The 17,920-nt window shown below is 50.0% G+C and overlaps 1 protein-coding gene across 3 annotated transcripts in view; it reads left to right on the forward strand.

Moving 5' to 3' along the window:
• The first annotated feature begins 10,358 nt into the window (after positions 1 to 10,358).
• ABHD2 (abhydrolase domain containing 2, acylglycerol lipase) overlaps positions 10,359 to 17,920 on the forward strand; it is a 36,380-nt gene continuing 28,818 nt past the window's right edge. The window contains exon 1 of one of the 3 annotated variants that reach the window (XM_048956053.1): positions 10,359 to 10,472. The gene's annotated coding sequence lies outside the window, so the exon portion shown is untranslated. Of the gene's footprint in view, positions 10,473 to 10,706; positions 10,910 to 11,070; positions 11,181 to 17,920 lie in introns of those variants that run through there. The other 2 variants (XM_048956055.1, XM_048956054.1) reach the window with 2 other exon arrangements.

Here is a 17,920-nt window from a genome sequence, read left to right on the forward strand (position 1 = left end):
CTTGCAAAATGCCCCGTTTTAGAATTAACTGATCAACTGCAGATAGTTCCATGCTGCTCAGTGTTGACTCTTCCCCAGAATTGCACCTCTCCTGGCTCTGGCACCTCAGCAGCTCAGCCGTGTTGCTCTGCACTATAACCCACCTCATTTTCCATCCCCCTTCCAGCACCCAGCCACTCAGGCACAGTGCCTCTGAGGTGCGGCCAGGTGCCCACGTCCCACTCAGAAAGTCCTGCACGTATCCTCGGAGCAGTGGGGCATGAGGAATGCGGGGAGCACGCACACAGTGCCCGCACAGACTTCCATTTGTTAGTGATGAGACACCAGCAAGCCTTTAGCTCCTGGCACGGTGAGAAGCAGTGGCTGGAAAGGAGAGAGAGGACGGGATGCAGCGCTTGCTTTCTAACAACCCCTCAAGCTCAGGGTAATTGCTGCTGTTGTGTTGAGTGGAAAACAAGGTCAGGAGGAGGAGAGCACAGGGCACGATTCCCAGGGATGTACACGAGCAACTAGGACAAGGGTGTTTGTTTTGCTGTTCAAGGAGCAACTGCCTGGACGTGTCTAAGAGAGGATGCGGGACCCAGAGGGAGCTACAGAGAAATCAGCAGCCTCTCTAAAAACAACGAGCAGAATGTTTTCCTTCTGTCCCCTGGGGCATGAATGTTGATGTCCCTGCTAACATGCATGGGAAAGGATATTAAAAGCAGAGATGGGGAGGGCTGGCAGAACCCCGCTCCCTGTAGGATCCCTGTCCTGGCTGCACGAGGCTCCTCAAACGGAGGAATGGTAGACCCCTGAGCTGCAGGGCTGGGAGGACCCTGTGCTGGGAGGACCCTGTGCTGGGAGGACCCTGTGCTGGGGGATCCCAGCTGGAAGAGGAAAGAAGCACATGAAGGGAGAGCAGTAACCTGCGAAACACAGGGAAGTGGTGATGCATGAAGACAGCCCCGCACCACACCCGGCTTCATGCAGCCAAGTTTTCGCAAGGGATGGCTCTACTTGAAAGAGTTGGGCAGGTCAAAGGTCAGGCATAATTTCACTCCTTTCTGCAGGGACTATTTAGGCCTTGTTATAGCAGGATTTACCACTGGGTTTGGTTTCTCCTTTGGGAAGATCTTCCAAGCCCAGCAGTGCTGTAACCCTTTGTGAGTCGCACAGATAGCCCTATCCTGGGCCACAGAGCCGGGGTGATAAGGAAGGACATAGTGATGGGGCTGCATGTTTCTGAAGCACAATCCTCTTTGTTTCCAATCTCATACAGAGATGTTCCCCTTGACCGAGGCGAACAACCCCCAGCTTCCAGTTGCTCAAGAGCAAAATCTGTGCCAGCAGCTGCCAGCCATAAAGGCCCATGCGTTTCGTCTCACAGCCCGTGTGTTTGCAGCGATTATTGCTGCAGTTTTGGCTATTATTTCTGCTATCCTTCCGTTACGAAGTTCAGTGGCTCAGGTTTATCTGGCAATCAGAGCAATGTTACACCCTGGAGGATTCCTGACCCACTGCAGCCACCCCAGTGCTGAACCCATCCCATTCCTCCAGCAGCTTCATACAAAGACTTGGGAAGGTTTGTTGCCCCGTGGAACAAAGCCTCTGTCCTGCTACATGTCTGCTCCTCCGAGCAAGAGAAGCCACTCACAGCACCATCTCAGACACTTAAGCCCCAGCCTGCCCCTAATCCCCCTAACTGGATAACCCTGTGCTCAGTGCCAGCATCGTGAGCCTCCTGCAGCCCAGTCTGCCCCACGTCACCATCCACTCGCTGCCAGCTCATGGTTTCCGATGGCTGCAGCAGACATCTGTGGCCAGGCCAATCCTTGCATCTGGCTCAGCTATTCTGTTTATTTTCTAGAGGGGAAAAAAAAAAAAAAAGCTTTCCAAATCCTCTGCCCTTTCCATGAAAAGGGCAATGGTTTCTTTAAACATTAAACTTGCAGGGATGCTAATGCTTAGGTAGCAGGAAATTCAGGGCTGTCTGAAGGAACCTAGACACTGAATATCCTTAGGGCATGGAAAGCTCCTTATGAGTTCCCTTCGGGGTGTGAATCAAAAGGAAGGCAGCAAAGGGCAGCACGCTTCCCCAGGTTGCTCAGCTCCTGCTGATGGTGTCAGGGCTCAGATGAGATCCTCACCAGTTCAGCTTCAAGTCCTTTGCTCTAACCTCGATAAACAAGATTAGATCCAGATTAGAGCTGGTGTGTCTGAGTAAGGTGCTTAATGTAAGCACCTTTATATAACCCCTTCTCTGAATTCAAGTGCTGTGCAGTCTTTAAGGTTTTATCCATGCTGTTTCTTTAACAGAAAACGTGTCTTCACGCTACAGACGGGAAACCAAGGGCTGTAGGGCTGTAGGAGAGGACAGAACTCCCTTCTTTTGGTCTATCTGATAGGCACAGATGTGGGCTCGGCCTCTTAGAGATGTGTTCTCAAAGCTCAACCCAACCCAATCTGAAAGGAACTCCCAGGGTCAGCTTGGCTGCTGGTGGTGGCAATTCACCATAGTGCCTCCCAGGATGGGAAGGACAGAGCAGACCCCACATTCAGCCCCCATCCCTCACCAAGAACTGGCACTGTGTTGCAGTGCATGACCGAAACTGCTCATCGATCAGCATGAGTGACCCTGGCATGCCCCACTGTGAGCAGATGCCACGGGCAGATAAGCCATGTCTCTTTTGTTCTTTTCTCAGGAAGCTCTTGGCAAGCTCCCCCCTTGACAGAAAAAAAACCAACAAAAAAACCCCACTAAATTGCACACTTGATAACTTTATCATCTAGGCTCCTCTGATAAGTGAGGCTTTATGGCAAGGGACAGCTCTCCTGCTATCAGGACAGCTCCTTGCTCAAGCCACCCGTGTGGTGCACGTGTTCTCAGCACACGCTTCCCCTGCAGGACCGTAGGGCCAGAATGAGCTCCTGATCTGATCAAACACCTGGGGCCCCACAGCACTAATGCTTTATGAATATGTACCAGCAATAATGAACTTTGGGTGCTGGGCCAAGAGCTGCGGGGAGCCCAGAACCTGTCCTACCGGCTGGTTGAGGGTGGTTTGCTCATTAGGGCACGCTCCCTCCTCCATCCCACCCGCCTATCCGTGCAGGAGAGGCTCTGCCCAGCCCTGGGCCTCCTTCATTTGCCAAACTGCCTTTGATCTCTGTATCTCACAGGGTAATTAGAAGGCTGAGCCCTGCCTCGCCCCCTACCCATGCCTCCCCCTTGCTCTGATCCCCCCAGAGCCAGGTGAGGTGACTTGCCACAGCTCTGGGATGTGTTTCATCCTGAAGAGAGGCAAGTTTGGTGCCTTTTGAGGTGCATTCCAGCAGCCACATCTATGGCTGCGATAGTAGAACACAGAGTTAGGCTCTATTTCTAGGAGGTCGTACCTCCAACACAGGACCTGCAGCACACAGCAGCTCTCAGAGGCCACCAAGAGTCCCAAGAGCCCCCAACGCGGCACGAGCTGCTCTCCCAACCCATACAGATCCTGGTAGGGTTGAAGCTCTTTCCCAGGTGCCTCCGGCCCCGTGGGCTGCATCCTGTAGAGCCACAGCGGAAACCACAGCAGGAGCATGCTTGGCACCAAGCTCCACGCCCAGGAGAGCCGGCTCTGCTGCCTGCTCCTCCTCTGCCACGGCTCCTCCTCTCCTCATAAGGAAATGAAAACAAACTCCAGGCCAGACATGTGTCCCCAATGAAACCCACGTGTCAGCACCAGGCAGGGCTGCTGCTTGCTCCAGGTGCCCAGACCCAACAGGGAGGATGCACACACCCAAGGCACGGCACACCTAGGGAACCTCCATAGGGTTTTTAGCAGCAGACACATGGCAGAACACTTATTAGTGCTCTGTTTTGCACCATACCCTCATAAAGCCTCCCAAGCAGGAAGGCGTTTCTGTCTCCCCGCCCAGAGGTTCACACTAACACATGTTTAAGCCATCCACTCTGCTAGTCACACCCCCGTCCTCCTCCTCCACGGGAACTTCCACCGTGCTGGTGACCTTGCCGAGGGCTCTGGGAGCAGTGTCACCCACGGCAGCAGCTGTCACACCAGCAACACTTCAGCACAAGTGCATCTGTTGCAGCTTTGCCCATGCCATCGCCTCTGCAGGCATCAGAGCTGCTCAGACCTCAGCTGAACTGGAAGGACAGAGGAGGTGGGAAACAACTGGAAAAAGAAGCCATAAGGACAGGAAGCCTGATCCCCCTGAAACTGCCCTCTTACTTTCTGTGTCACAGTGACAAGGGTTGTTACAATACCCAGGGAGAAACATTTCAGCAATTTTCTGGCCAAGGAGAGGATCAGTTTGCATTCTGCCAACAAATCCCCTCTTGGCCATATCCATTTTACAGTTCCCTTCTGCTGCCTTGCCACCCTGCCCCACAATGCAAATTCCTGTTTGCAAACCCCATGCATCCCAGCGGCTGCTAGAGGACTTATATGGGCTCAGCTCCAGGGCTGAGTCCCCAGCTGGCAATGGGCTGCTGCCCTGGCAGCCCCAGCAATCAACTGTGGCCCTGAGGTGGGTGCAGTTCCTTCAGGGCTGGTGTGAAACAGGGTTCCTTTGCACTCTTCTTCATTTGTCATATCTGTATCCTCTGTTTTTTTGGGGGGGGAAGTTATCTTCTGCAAGACCTAGAAATGTAAGGAAATCTCTTCCCCCTCTTACAGCCACATCTGCACATTGCCTCACATGCTGCAGGCAGACGGACAGACAGACAGACCTATCTGCCAGCCACGAGGAAGGATAGGGAGGTGGCAGGGCTGCGTTTTGCACAGCACGTGCAGCCCCACGCAGGAGGCACGTTCACTGGGGCTGCCTGTGGTTAGCTGGCATGCTTTGCAGGAGCAGCCAGCGATGCGGAGAGCAGCGTGTTTGGGAGCATGCCGTGGCTTTGCCTCGTCTTGCAGCTGCCTGCCAGCTGCTGCACAAACACAGCCCTGTCTGCCGTGCCCCCCCTGCCTCCCACCCGCTCCGCTCCTTGCAGGGCTCTGGGATCAGCCTGGCACTGGTGTGCATCTATTTCATATTTTTTCCTCCCTACTCTCAGCTTCATCTTCTGATTTGTCCCCTGTTGTCTCACTCCTCTCCCCCACCACGATCTCTGTCCCCTCCCTTTGCTTTTTCATGCATCATTCTAACTACTCATTTCAGTTCTCCTACATTCTTCCTCTTCCCATGTCCCAGCCTAACCCTTGGACACCTCTTGCTCTGCTCCATCTGTGCAATGCACAAATGAGACCAGCATTCATCAGACCCCAAAATGCAAACAGAAGCTGCCCTGCAGGCTTCCCATACTGTATCCCACTGCCTCAAAACCACTAAGCCCTGTGCATGTTGTCTTCTGGGGCTTAAAACAAGCTAGACAAGGCTGATACTTGAGTGCGAAAGAGCCTTAGGGGTGTCAGTAATCACAGCCAGCACCTTGTTCTCCATCTCACCTCAAAGACAGCATTTTCTGCACACTTTTACCTGTCTTTGAAGGCATGCTGGTTGTGAGGGAGGAGGGCTCCCATTCCCTGCAGCACAGCACCCTCTAGCCTCCACTAGGGCCACAGCTCTGTGCTGGTTTGGAAGGAGGACCTCCAGCACCACCACAACCATTCCACCACGATCCATTCCTGCCCATGCACGCCCAGCCCTAGCGATGCCACCACGGTGTGATTACTGTGCAGCTCAGAAGTTATGCAAAGGGTGGATTCCAAGGAAAATTCGGGGATCAGGACCAGGGTGGTCACCCCAGCTAGGGATGTAGCAGCAGAAGTTCCCCACTTGGCTGGGACTGGCACATGGGGATTCCTTCATGCCCCCAACCCTCAGCTTTCCCCTGCCTCCTAACACCCCGAGGCATTCCCTCCATCTTCCCACCCCCTCACACACCACTCACCTCCCCAGCCCAGCAACAAGCCAGTTTCCTCCCCCCAAAACCCAATCCCATCACCCCTGCCCCAACATCCCTCCCAGCTTTCTACACCTCCATAAAACAAAGCTCTGGCTCTTTGCTCCCCATCACCATCACTCCGTCCCCCAAACCATACCCTCATTTTTTGTTCCCACCATCATCCAAACCCCCACCTCTCAGCCTATCCCAGTTCCCACTATTTTGGCATGACGCAGTGGTTCCGCCTCTGCTCACTTCATTTCCATAAACACCAGAAGCGGCTCTTCCCCTTTCCCAAAGCAGGAAAAAATCAGGAGACCAATAATCCTACTATTCACTTCCCTGAGCTTTTGTTTGCAGCATTGCAGTCCCCAGCCTATTCTTCTCAATTCATCACCACTTCTATGGCAACTTTTCCACAGTATTTCACAAGCAGTCCCTGAAAAAGTGTGGCTTTAGCAGCCTCCCTTGCTGCCTTTCTGAGGCTGGATAATCATAGCCTTTCCAAACTCCAACCTCAAGAACACAGCATAACGGCAAATGTCAGACAGACCACTTGGAATTAAATGGAAGGCAAACAGTTTCCTTTATTCAGTATGACATCTTGGAAGTACTCCAGGAGAAGCTCATACATCTCTCTGGCTTTGCTACATTCATTTGTTCCATCTTGCCTTCTACCAGCATCTCCCCTCCCTGCTCACTGCCTGCTAGCTACCTGCTGTTTGCACTCCACCTCCCCAGTGTTCTGTTCAAAACACCTCCTGGCACCTGCAGCTGTGTCTTAATGTATTGAAATTTGGGACAGAAGGGGAGGAATGGCTCTGAACGAACAAGAGGCGGTATCATAGGTGGCTCCTGTTGGGAACAGGCCTGCTCAGCCCGGCAGCTTTTGGTGCAGAGGTCTGGGATCTCACCTCCCCAGACTCATGGGAAATCCCAGGAGTGTTTTGGCATGGATTCATCTCAGAGATACAGAGAGGGACCCCTCCTCTGCAAGGCTGGGACTTCCTGGGGAGGCAGCAGTGTCCAAGTGCCACGGGGCACCCAGCAGCAGGAACCAGGGGCATTGCTGGTGCAGGAGAATAGTTTCCAAAGCCTCTCCCTCCAGCCAGCAGCTGTGGCTGGACATGGGGTGAGAGGAGTGAGCTGGTAGTCAGGAATCTGTGGACAGAAGCAGCTGAGCGCAGCCTGGTAAAATGCTCAGCTGGGTGGTATTTCTCTTCTGGCCTAAAGAATGCAACAGCCAATCTGCTCTGAAACGATTAGTGAAGGTCCTTGTGCTGGCGAGCAGAGCCCTCTTGGTTTGGCAGGGAAAAAAACAAACAAGAAAAAAACAACAGAAGAAAAAAAAGAGTCAATGTCTCTAGCAATGGGGTAGAAGACATTCAAGACGAGATCAGGAAACTCTGGTTTATAAGGGGATGAAGGGGTGCATAGCAGTAACCCGGTGAGGCTGAAGTTAGTCAGTGAGTTCTATAATTAGGAAATAAATAGCGTGCTAAATAAACCCAGAGCTGAAACTTCTGAAGAGAGCGACAGAGCTGAAAGTTGGCAATGAGCAACCGAATGAGAATGTGATGGAAAAATACTGAGCAGGTGGGCCACGTGCCACCTCCACGGATGGTTTGTATGATGCAGCCATTCCCCCATCCCTGGCATTTGACTCCTTACGTTGTCAGCTCCCCAGGACAGAAGGCTGGTCTATTTAGAGATCTGCAAAGTGCTCATTATGCTTTTAGACACCGTTTTCAGAAAACACGTAAGAGTCCAAAGAGCGCCGTGCATCCAGATCCAACAGGCTCTCAAACAGCAGAGTGCTGCAGCCGGCAAGTCAGTATTTCATAGGAATGGCAGAGAAGGCAGAAAGGAAAAATCATTGCCTTTGTTTCCATCTAAAAAGCTTTTCTGTGCTCACACGTCCCTGACAGACACTTCACTTCCTTTCAGCTGGCAATCGAACCCTGTATTCCCTCTTTGCTGCTGCTGTGGTGGCAGAGATCAACGCCCCAAAGTTTCCTCCAGCAAAAAGGTTTCCTGAGAGGTTCAAACTCCCTGGGTGTCCTTAAGTTCATCAGTGCATCGTGAGTTGCTGAGTAGGAGAAAAGCTGGGCCAGTGAAATGAAGTAGAGAAGTCTGAAATCCTTGCGGCAGCAGCGGCCAAAAGAGAGAGATGTGAAGAATAAAAGGTCACTGCACAGGTGAGTGTCAGCCTGGCCCCGCACTGCACCAAGTTCCCTCTGCCTGGTACCTCCCCAGTTGCTGGGTTTTTAAAGGCAAAATTACAGTCAACCTTTTCTTGACCTCACTCTGTATAGGCTAAGTGCACAATGCCACTTGGCAAAGCAATACATTGGGCCTCCTTTGCAGTACCCAGGCTAATCAGAGAAGGACCTTAAGCATCACAGTGCGGCTGGACATCCCCACCCCACTTTGGTGCGGGAACATCAGACAAGGACCTGCTGGCCTGGACCTGTCAAATCACTCCCTTTGAGGTAGGCAGTCTGGAAATGGAGCTGGCTCTTCCCAGCACCCCCTCTTTCCAAGATGGTTTATGCAACTGTTTGGATGGCTTTTCCCAAGCAAGAGCTGTGTGCTACGAGTGGCACAGCTCCTTCCTGGCTGTGAGCCACCTCCTGTGCACAGCACTGCTCCCACACCAGCAAGCCGTGCCATGCCATGCTAATCATCACATGGGTTTGGCTGCAGCAACATCAGCTCCCCACGCACTCAGAGGGAGGGCAGCTTCCTCTGCAGGACACGATTCAGAGGCAGCTTTAACAGCCCACAGCAGGGAGTGCATTCATTAACACGCTTGCTTCCTTCCATCCATCTCAGCTCCCACACTAGAAAACGCAGCTGAAACAGCCTGATTTTCTCCTGGGTTCCTCCTTCCATATCTGGAGATTCAACAGCTTTTCACCACATCCCTTCTTCTTGCAGTAACCAGACAGCTCAGCAGTTGGGCCCACCGTCACATCCATGTGTGAATTTCTGCTGCCACCTATTCAGTGTTTTCCTCTCTGGTTCTCAGATCTCACTCCTCACCATGCCTGAGCACCTCTGATATAAAAGGCTGCCTTACGTTTTACTTCTCTCCCTCAGCATGAAGCGGGCAGATAAGAGTTTGTTTTGTTTTGTGTGTTGAAAGCTCTCTTCTAATAGCCTAGCTTTTCTCAGGTCTGAAAAATGCCCAACAACCTCAGGGGTTCAAAGTAAAAGCCCTGCCTGGAGGCTCAGCACTGCTTTGCTCTGTGTTTTCCTGCAGTCCTATGGTGAGAAGCAAGGTACAGTTGAATCAGCTGGACTGCAATTGCGTGTAATCAAACTCAAACATGCCTCACATACTTGGGTAGCAGGCTGATACCGGAAGTTTATCTAATAAGCCTATCTTCTAGCTTAATCATAAGCATAACTCAACTGCATTCCGTCACAGCAAACTTCAGCCTGGCTGGGTCACCATCAGGCCTAACAGCCACCGTACACCCCAGACATTGCCGTAAGGTTAATTAAAAGCCATCAATGAGGAGCTGCAAGGTGCAGATGGCATCTGGATGTGGGGATGAGCACGGCATCACCCAGCAGTGCCCTGGCTGCCTTTCCCACCGCTCCCTCCCTCACCGTGACTCAGTGCACAGCAGTTACTCATCTCTCCAGATACACAACTCTGGAAAATGTGACTGAGAGCTTTCAGGGAGCTCCAATTCCCGGTAAACAGAGGTAATGAAATGACTGACATCAGGGAAAGGATTTTTCCATCTGCTTATATAAAGCGACTGAAAACACGTCTAGGATGTTGATGTTACTGGGACCAGAACACACAGCTCTTCTGGGACACTACCAAGAGAACTAAGCGTGTAAACATCGCATTGCAGACATTTCTTCTATTATTATTGCTGGACCCGGGGCTCTGCTCAGGCCAGAGTCAGCTCTGTGTCCTGAGGTGAGCCCACAGCCCGGTGACGAGACACGTAGCCATTCTGGAAGTCCTAAATGGGCCACGTCGCTGCTACACGATCACCTTTGGTCGGTCACACGGTAGCCCTCTACTACCGCTGTATCGCACCTGAACGCGCTTTGACGCGATGCCAGCGGCCAGCACCCCGTTTTGCTCCCTCAGGACAGCCCAGCCTCGTGATACTGACAGCCGGGGCGGTTCCTGGGGCCGCCCTCCCTGCCGCAGGGGTGCAGCCCCAACGGCAGGAAGCGAGCGGAGAAAAGACTCACCCCTCATCCGCACCGCCCGATCCCACCCTGCCTCAGCCCCGCCCCGCTCCGTAATGGCGCCCGCAGCCGCGGCTCCCCACAGCCACCGACAGCCCCGCCCCACCCCTCCGCACACGCCAATCACCGCCCGCCTCCCGACTGACAGGCTGTTCAGTCAATGAAACCGCACGTCCCCACACAGCCGCGCCGCCACCACCCAATGGCACAGGAGCAGCCGTGCCCTCTACCTTCCCCTCAAGCCAGTCGCCGCGCGGGGTGGAGCGCGAGCGGCGTGACGATGGGGCCAATCGGAGGGTGAGGGAGGTTGCTAAGGGGCCGCGGGTAGCGGGCCGTCGCAGACGGGCGGGAGCGGTGGCGGCGGCCGGGCCTGCAGGTGAGGGGTGGCGGCGGGGTCCCGTCCTTGGGCGAAGGCGGCCGGGTCGGCTCGGCTCCCGCGGTGCTTTGCTTTATTCGCCCTGCGGCGCGCTCGCCCGTTCGCGTTCGGAGAGGCTGTGGGGGATGGGTTTCATTCTGTGTTTGAGTTCCCCACCTCGAACAGCTTCCTCTTATTGTCGCTGCGCGGTCGCTCAGGCGGTAATTTCCAGCGATTCCCGTCTGCTCCCTACAGATCACATCGTGCTCCCACACCACCGCCACCTCCTGCGGTTGCGGGCAGCGTGCCTTGTAATCAGCGCAGTGCTGCGGTGCCGTTTATCGGTGGCTATCACGCTGCTGGCGCTGTTCGCGTTGGCGCGCGGTGATCGCTGCTGATGTGCTGCCCATCGATCGCAGCCTCGGGCCATTTGCGTTCCTCACGTCTGACTTTTGGAGGTATCATTTCCTTCTGCGGTGGTTATTTATTTATTATTGCTTCCTGTGCCCAGGTGGGCCATTCTGTGCTTGACATCGTGTTGGGTGGCTGTTGGTCTCTCTTCTCGGCTCATCTCCTTCAGCCTCTTTCTTGGGTGCCCACGAGAGCAGCCTGAATAAGTGATCTGTGCTCTCCTTATAGCAGTGCATGCAGCCTTTCCTCATCCATCCATCCTTTATTTTAGACCCGGAGACAGCAGCAAGAGCAGGAGGGATTTCGAGGAGCTAAAAGGTAATGTTTGGGTCCTTCTGCTCTCCTGTCTCATCCTTAAGAACAGTCATTTTTTAAGCTTTTGCTCTGGCAGCTCCTCAGCGTTCCTCAGTGAATTACCTAGATAGTGGATGAGGCTGATGGAGGATTGCCACGTTCTGCCTTTTTGAGGGGTGAAATCTCTTCCCTTTCTGACCTCCAGAGTGCCACAGAGGTTGAGTGTAACACTTTCCATCTTGTAGAACTCTTTTTGAAGAAGTTAAGCTAAGAATGGATCTGTTCTGTTCATCTTGCAAAAGCTGTGTTTTCACTTTACAGCAGGTTAAGTTTTTAGTGTTTCATAAAGCTGCATTATTAAATGTCACTGGAAACACACTGAAATGGACACTGTTCTGTGATGTAGGCAGGGAAAGGTGACAAAATGACATCATTTGTCTGTGACAGCAAATGGAGAGTTTATCCAAATCTTCCAAGTTACAACTCTGCTTACAGATATGATTTTATGTTCTGTAGAAAATGGTGGCTTAACAGCAGTGATTCTGCCTCTCTGTAGCTTAACCTCGCTGGGTAATGAACTTACTTTGGGTGCTGATGTGGTGCTGTTACTCACCTTTCTTGCTGTCCTCCTCCTGTCTCTTCTTCCTTCATGCTGCTAGCTCTGGCAGTGCCAGAACTTGGGTTAACAAACAACAGGATTCAGTGAAGTCTGTAGTAGGGGTGTGCAAGACTGGGGTCGTTAGTGCTCGTGGTTCCAATTGAGTGATGCAGACATCAGCTTCAGCCAATGTTACCTAGGGCCTGCAGATCATATTGGTTCAGGCTTTGGAAGCACATCAAGCATCAGAGAAGCACTGTCATGTGCTGTATGTTAGCTGAGTGTACAGGAGAGCTGCACGAAAGCTTGGTAAAATTAGCAGGTACAAAACAGACTCATAGCTTAGCTGGCATTGTTGAAAGTTCAGACTATTTCTGCCTTCTTATGATTGTGTTGTAAGTTAGAAGTTTAGCATTTAATGATCTGCTTCACCTTCCTGATGCACTTGTTTGCAACAAATCTAGGCTGATGTTGTCATTAGAATGTTAGAAATGGCCAGGTAGCCTAATACCATGGGAAAGGCAAGCGAGGTTTTCTCGTTGGTGCTGGAAATGGCTGGTGGCTCCTGGTGCTCTGCCTCTGATTCTGTGAACTTTCCAGCAAAAGCTGAAATCTTTCAAGTTTTGCTGCAGTGTTGGAGTCATTCGCTTTTGTTGAGCTTCTATGGAAGGTCTTGTTTATGATGCATTGGAGTACAGCTCCTAGCAGCTATTAGTGGTGCGTGCTGTAGATCAGCTGTTTCTATATGTGGAAAATGAACTTCCGAACAAATGTTTGCACTTCAGCCTAACTGGTTCTGGAAGATTATGCTTATAAGCAGTTTAAATAACAAACCAATCAAACTCAGCTGATTGACTTCAGTACCAAACAGTTCATTTCAATGTGCAAGGGCAATCTGTCCTTCTAGAGAAGACAAAGTCTCACTTGTCCAAAATACGTGGGTGGGAATGACGCTAACCTAGTCAGGCAGTGATCATAGGCTCTTTCATCTCTAGGAAGGCTTGTTTGCCCAAAGGCTTGTCTTTCCTCCATCTGTATCAACTGACTTGCTAATAAAAAAAAAATCTCTGTAGCAGCTTCCTCAGCCAGCATTGGGCAGCAAGGTGCTTTACAAAGCATTTTGTGTGACCCAAGTGCTTGAAGCATCTTTGTGCCTGTGCTCTGTTAGCAGTAACAGCAGTGGAAGAAGTGTCATACTTTGCAACACAGAGCACATTTTTCATCTGCATTTCCAGATTCTGCAGGAAGCACCTAGTGCTGGAAATTTGCTTTGCTGCTGACAAATACTTGAGTTTCTCATTCTCATAGCTTCGTTCTGTCCACAATAAGTAGTAATGACAGCTTCCTCTGTCAGTACAGGCTGAGATCCTCTGCTAACAACCAACCCCCTCTGAAACTTCTGCTGTATGGATATTTGGTATTAAAATTGAGTGCTGACTGTGTAGTGTAATCTGGGCTCCTTGTAGAAAAGGTCAGCAGTAACAAGTGACTGGATGCTACTGCAGGCTTCACTGTTCACAACTTACCCTACTTCTATCCTAGCTTTTGAACTTATTTACATCTTCCAGGTATGCCTTTTCAGCTGCTGTCTCTCTGTGTTCTGTGCTATCCTGACCCACTGTTTTGTTTTTGAATGCAGTTATGTGAATCAAACTTTTTGAGCATCAGCCTTCCTTCTGCCATGGGCAGTTTCAGGGTGAATGGCTCTGCGCATCTTCTGTACAGCAGTGGAGCAGAGCTGCTCAGCTGGGGGAAAATAAGTTTTTGAAGACTTCATTGTGAAGTGGCACCTCAGCTTCTGTTAATGTTCAAGTATTGGTGTTTTCTGGCCATTTAATTCAGGGTTGGTCTGGTTCCTCTTTGCTCAATGGATGGTGCTTCCCTGCTGTGCATCCAGACTGCTGTGCATGAAGCAGCTGAGATCTGCTTGGATTTCAGGCCGCTCTTCTGAGCTCTGACAGCATGGGGGTGGAGGGATCAAGCCTGAGGACAAATGAGGCTTTGACAGTGTGATGCTGTCTTTCAAAATGCAGGCAAGGAATAAAGCAGATTCTTCTGGTGCTTTTCAATCTGTAATGCAGTTCATATTGGCTCACTTAACTGTTTGTGGCTTGGTACTCATAGTATTCCACTCTGAGTGGGGATTTTGAGGTTCTCTGCAACTTGGCCTTCACCCCAGCTTAATGCTGCCCACTGACACAAGGCTATGTGCTAGGTTATTGGCACTTGCTTGTGCTCTAAGACTGCAGGAAGATGTTAACCAGTATTTTTTCCCCCTCAAAGCTTCTACAAAGAGCTCTGCTTCGTAGTTCCATGATGCAGCAGTTAGGGTGTGTCAGAGTCCTAAGTCTCTTCAGTAACTGATGAATTATGTTTGCTTAAAGAACATAAGCCTTTCTGATAAGATAAGATGCAATTAATTGATTTCTATGGAGTCATCAGAGCTTTAATGGTCTTGTGTTAGTGTAACCTTGTATACCAGGTGTGTGTAACAAAAGCTAATATGGTGTTTTTTGATGTGTGACAGACAAGATCCAGCTAGTTTGCTGTGTAGACTCCAGTATATGCCATCTTTCTCCTTACTTAAGATGCAAAAGCTGCCTGTTATACAGCAGAACCATTCTGATAGGTTGAAATGATGTTGTGAAGAAACAAAAGCAGTTCTGTCATTTGGTAGGAAGTGAAATTTGAGGCTCATTTGACTGTAGATTAACCTTTGTGGGGAAGTGAAAGACATGAGGAGTCTTTAGCCCTGTGGGCTATGGAATTATTTTCAGGTATTTTCTCAAGCTAGCTGCCTTGGCATGTATGCCCTGCCTTCTGAGGTGCTTGGCTTCTGCTCTGTGTTTGACTTCTCCAAGTCAAAAGGGCAAAAAAAAAAAAGCTGCAGTTAGACACCTGCCTTTCTGGCTGTGCCAATGCTGCCTCGTGTAATGAACTTTGTCCCTGTGGCCTCACAGCACCTCCAGCTACTGTGCATGAGCCAAGAATTGTATCTGGTGGAAAGGTCAATTTCCAGTGAAGACGCCAGCCAACAAATTCTTGTCAGATGGTGCTGTAAACACTACCTGCTGCTTTGTGTGCTCACCAGCCAGCCAAATCCTGGCCTGGGTGCTGCCTTTGGCACAAGGCAGAGGGATTTGCACTGAGCACTTGTGTACTGTCCAGATACTGTTCCAGTAAGCGTCCCTACAAAAGTACATGTCAGCATGCCCTGTTTGTTTGGAGATAACAAATCTGTCACATGTCTGATGACAAAACTGCATTGGGCTTTGATAGGTGCATGATGTCTCTGGTGAGGACTGCACTTTGCCTTTCTTGGTCACATCTCCTGAAAGTCTAAGTGCTCAAAGTGCTCGGCTGACTCTTAATTAATCCCTCTGTGCTCGGAGGTCTGATATTCAATTGCCTCTTTTAAATGGCCAGAAGTGCTGAGGAGTGCGTCCAGATGATCTCAGCGTGTTCCTGATATGTTCTCATTAAAGCTACCACTGAAGATAATAGGTTCTGTGGTGTTCCTGAAATGATGAGGCTGGTACTGTGGCCCTAATGTATTTGTATCCATGTATTCCTTTGGAGATCTGAAAGTAGCAGTCTAGGCTTAACACTTTTTACTGGAAAATAGATATATTATATCAAAAGTGTTTGGTAGAAGACAGAATACTGGGTTGTCAATGAAGCTGGAAGCTTTTTCATAGTTCCTCTTAAATCCCTGTGTACTCAGGTAGCTGCTTTGCCCTCCAGCTGTCTTCCAGCACTGTACCAAACCTTACTCTGGCACCTTTTCCTGTCAAGAGGCACTGCTTCAGGGGCTTTCCCAGATGTATAGGGGCATATATTCCTTACTTACATTTTCATCAGGTTGGTTTCTAACCATCTTTCTCTGCTTTAAACCATTGGCTGAAAGGAAGGCACGCTGTGACACACTCCTCTATGCTTTTTGGAATGAGTTTTTAATGAAGCACTGCCATAAAGCTTAGCATTATTCCAGAACACTGTAGTGCCTCAAGTTCCCACCCTTTCCTTATTAATGTTCCCCTTATTACAGGTCTAAATACCCTGTGTGGTAGCAGCAGGCCCATAACTTCTGGTTTTATGGTGAATTTTTTGGGAGAGGCATTGGCTTTGACTGCTATTAAAGACTTTCCTGGAAACGTTCCCTAAAGAACTCACTTCAGCAATGCAGCCTTCCCCTTCTCTCTTCAAAAAAGGAAGAAAAAACAACCCTTCCTTCTGACCTGACCTAGGCACAACTGGGTGTCATTTCTCTTGTCTCGTAGACTTGCTTTCAGAATCTTCTTCCATGTGCACGTGCTGAAACCAAGTGAAATTAGTCTGAAACTTCTGAATTGTAGTGGGGAAAAAAAAGAGGGCATTGCAGTTCTTTGTAGAAATTTTGAAGGGGTAGGAAAGGGAGTTGTTCAATGCTTTTAATCTTTTATGGGTATTCTTCAGCATTTGCTGTCAGCTGAGCTCTGAAAGCACTAGCGAGCTTGAGCACAAATGGTTAAGAGGGTATTTGGGAAGATTTTGTATCAAACTTCCTTCCTGGAAACTGAATTCCTTCAAGATTTTTCAGTAACTGTATCTGAGCATAAAAGAACTTCCTGTACAGCCCTTCTGCAGAGGCTGCCCGTTCTTTGGTCTGCAGAGGCTTCCATGCAGCTGCGCCTTCACTTTAGCCCCAAGTGTTACCAATGCTTTGCTGAAATGAGTCCTCCAGGTTTTCAGTTACTCATAAGAAGGCGTGAGGGAAGGTCCCTATGGGAGCGGCTTCCATCAATGCCCTTGTTGGCTTTGCAGAAGCAGGGCTGATGCAGCTTTGGCATGGGTGGAGGAGCTGTAATGCTTGGCAGAGCCCAAATCCTGCCTGTGCCTCCTTGAGTCATGGGGAGGAAGCGACCTCTGTGCTTAAAGTCTGCTCACACCAGGAACACAATGGTGTGTAAGTCTGATTTGCTGTCAGTCATCACTTACTGTACGACAAAATATGCTGGTGATGGCTTTCCCAATACGTGGCACCATTCATACGTGAGGAATTGGCTGCAGCTCTACTGCCTTTTGGGGTGCTTTCGTCCTTACCTGCGAAGAAATACGTGGCTATTTTTTTCCTCATTATATATGCACAGGAGATGCATTCTGTTAACAGAAGTGCAGAAATAATTATCTCCTGATAGATTTCCAGCTCTTCATTCTATGCTGAAAGGGCAAATGACAAGGCTTCACCAACCCAGTGCTTGCTTTGCAGTGATTGATTTTTACAGTTAGTCTGCAGTCGCAAACAGGACTTCAGAATATTGATTGGAGGAACTGTAGCTCATTAGGGCTGTCATGCCTGTAAGTGATTTATAAAAAAAAAAGAAAAGGAATTGTGCACTTCAGTTTCTTCAAAAATGACGTCCTTGGCCCCAAGAGCTTCAGCTCCCTGGTACTTCTCCGTGTTGATCTCAAGCCCTGTGATGGATGAGGAGGCAGGTTTGATTGCTTCTAGCGATGCACTCATTGTGCTTTGATAATTTTGACTGGCTTGCTAAAAGCGAGTCCTGTGTTCTGTATATAGAAAGGCCAAATGTCTGTTTGTTCATGTTAGTGCTGGCCCGTTTTGAGGAGATGCAGGATCAAAATTTGCCTCGCTCAACGCTGTGCTTATCCATAGTTTTTCATAACCTGACAAGTTCATTGGGTCAACGCAAAAAGGGTTTAACGAAAGAGAAGCAGGGTGACCTCATCTCTGCTCATAAATAGAGACGTTTGATGTGTGTGATTAGAGGCAGAGAGCTCTCAAATCCATTTTGGTAAGCTAAACCCTTGCGATTTTAGAGCTGAGTGCTCTGGCTCAGCTCCTGCACATCTGCCCTGGCAGAGATGGATCTGCCCAGGGCTTAGACCCAGAGAGATGCTGGAAGTGCTGCGGCCTGGCCCTGGGCACTGGGCTTAGCAGTGTTGCCTTCTTAGAGTAGATTTGTTGTGTAAGTTGGTTACTGCAGACTGCTGTGCAGCAGCAGCAATGCCATCTCAGTTGCTTGCACAAATACTCAGGTCTGAGCCTGCAGGTAAAGGTCCTGAACACATGAACCTTTAGCCCATATTTGAGGTGTCTGCATCTACCTAAGAAATAATCAGTGATTTTGATTATAGGCTCTTGGTAGGCAGCACTGTCCTCTTA

The sequence above is a fragment of the Lagopus muta genome, chromosome 10, assembly GCF_023343835.1.
Source record: "Lagopus muta isolate bLagMut1 chromosome 10, bLagMut1 primary, whole genome shotgun sequence".
In the NCBI taxonomy this organism is placed as follows: domain Eukaryota; kingdom Metazoa; phylum Chordata; class Aves; order Galliformes; family Phasianidae; genus Lagopus; species Lagopus muta.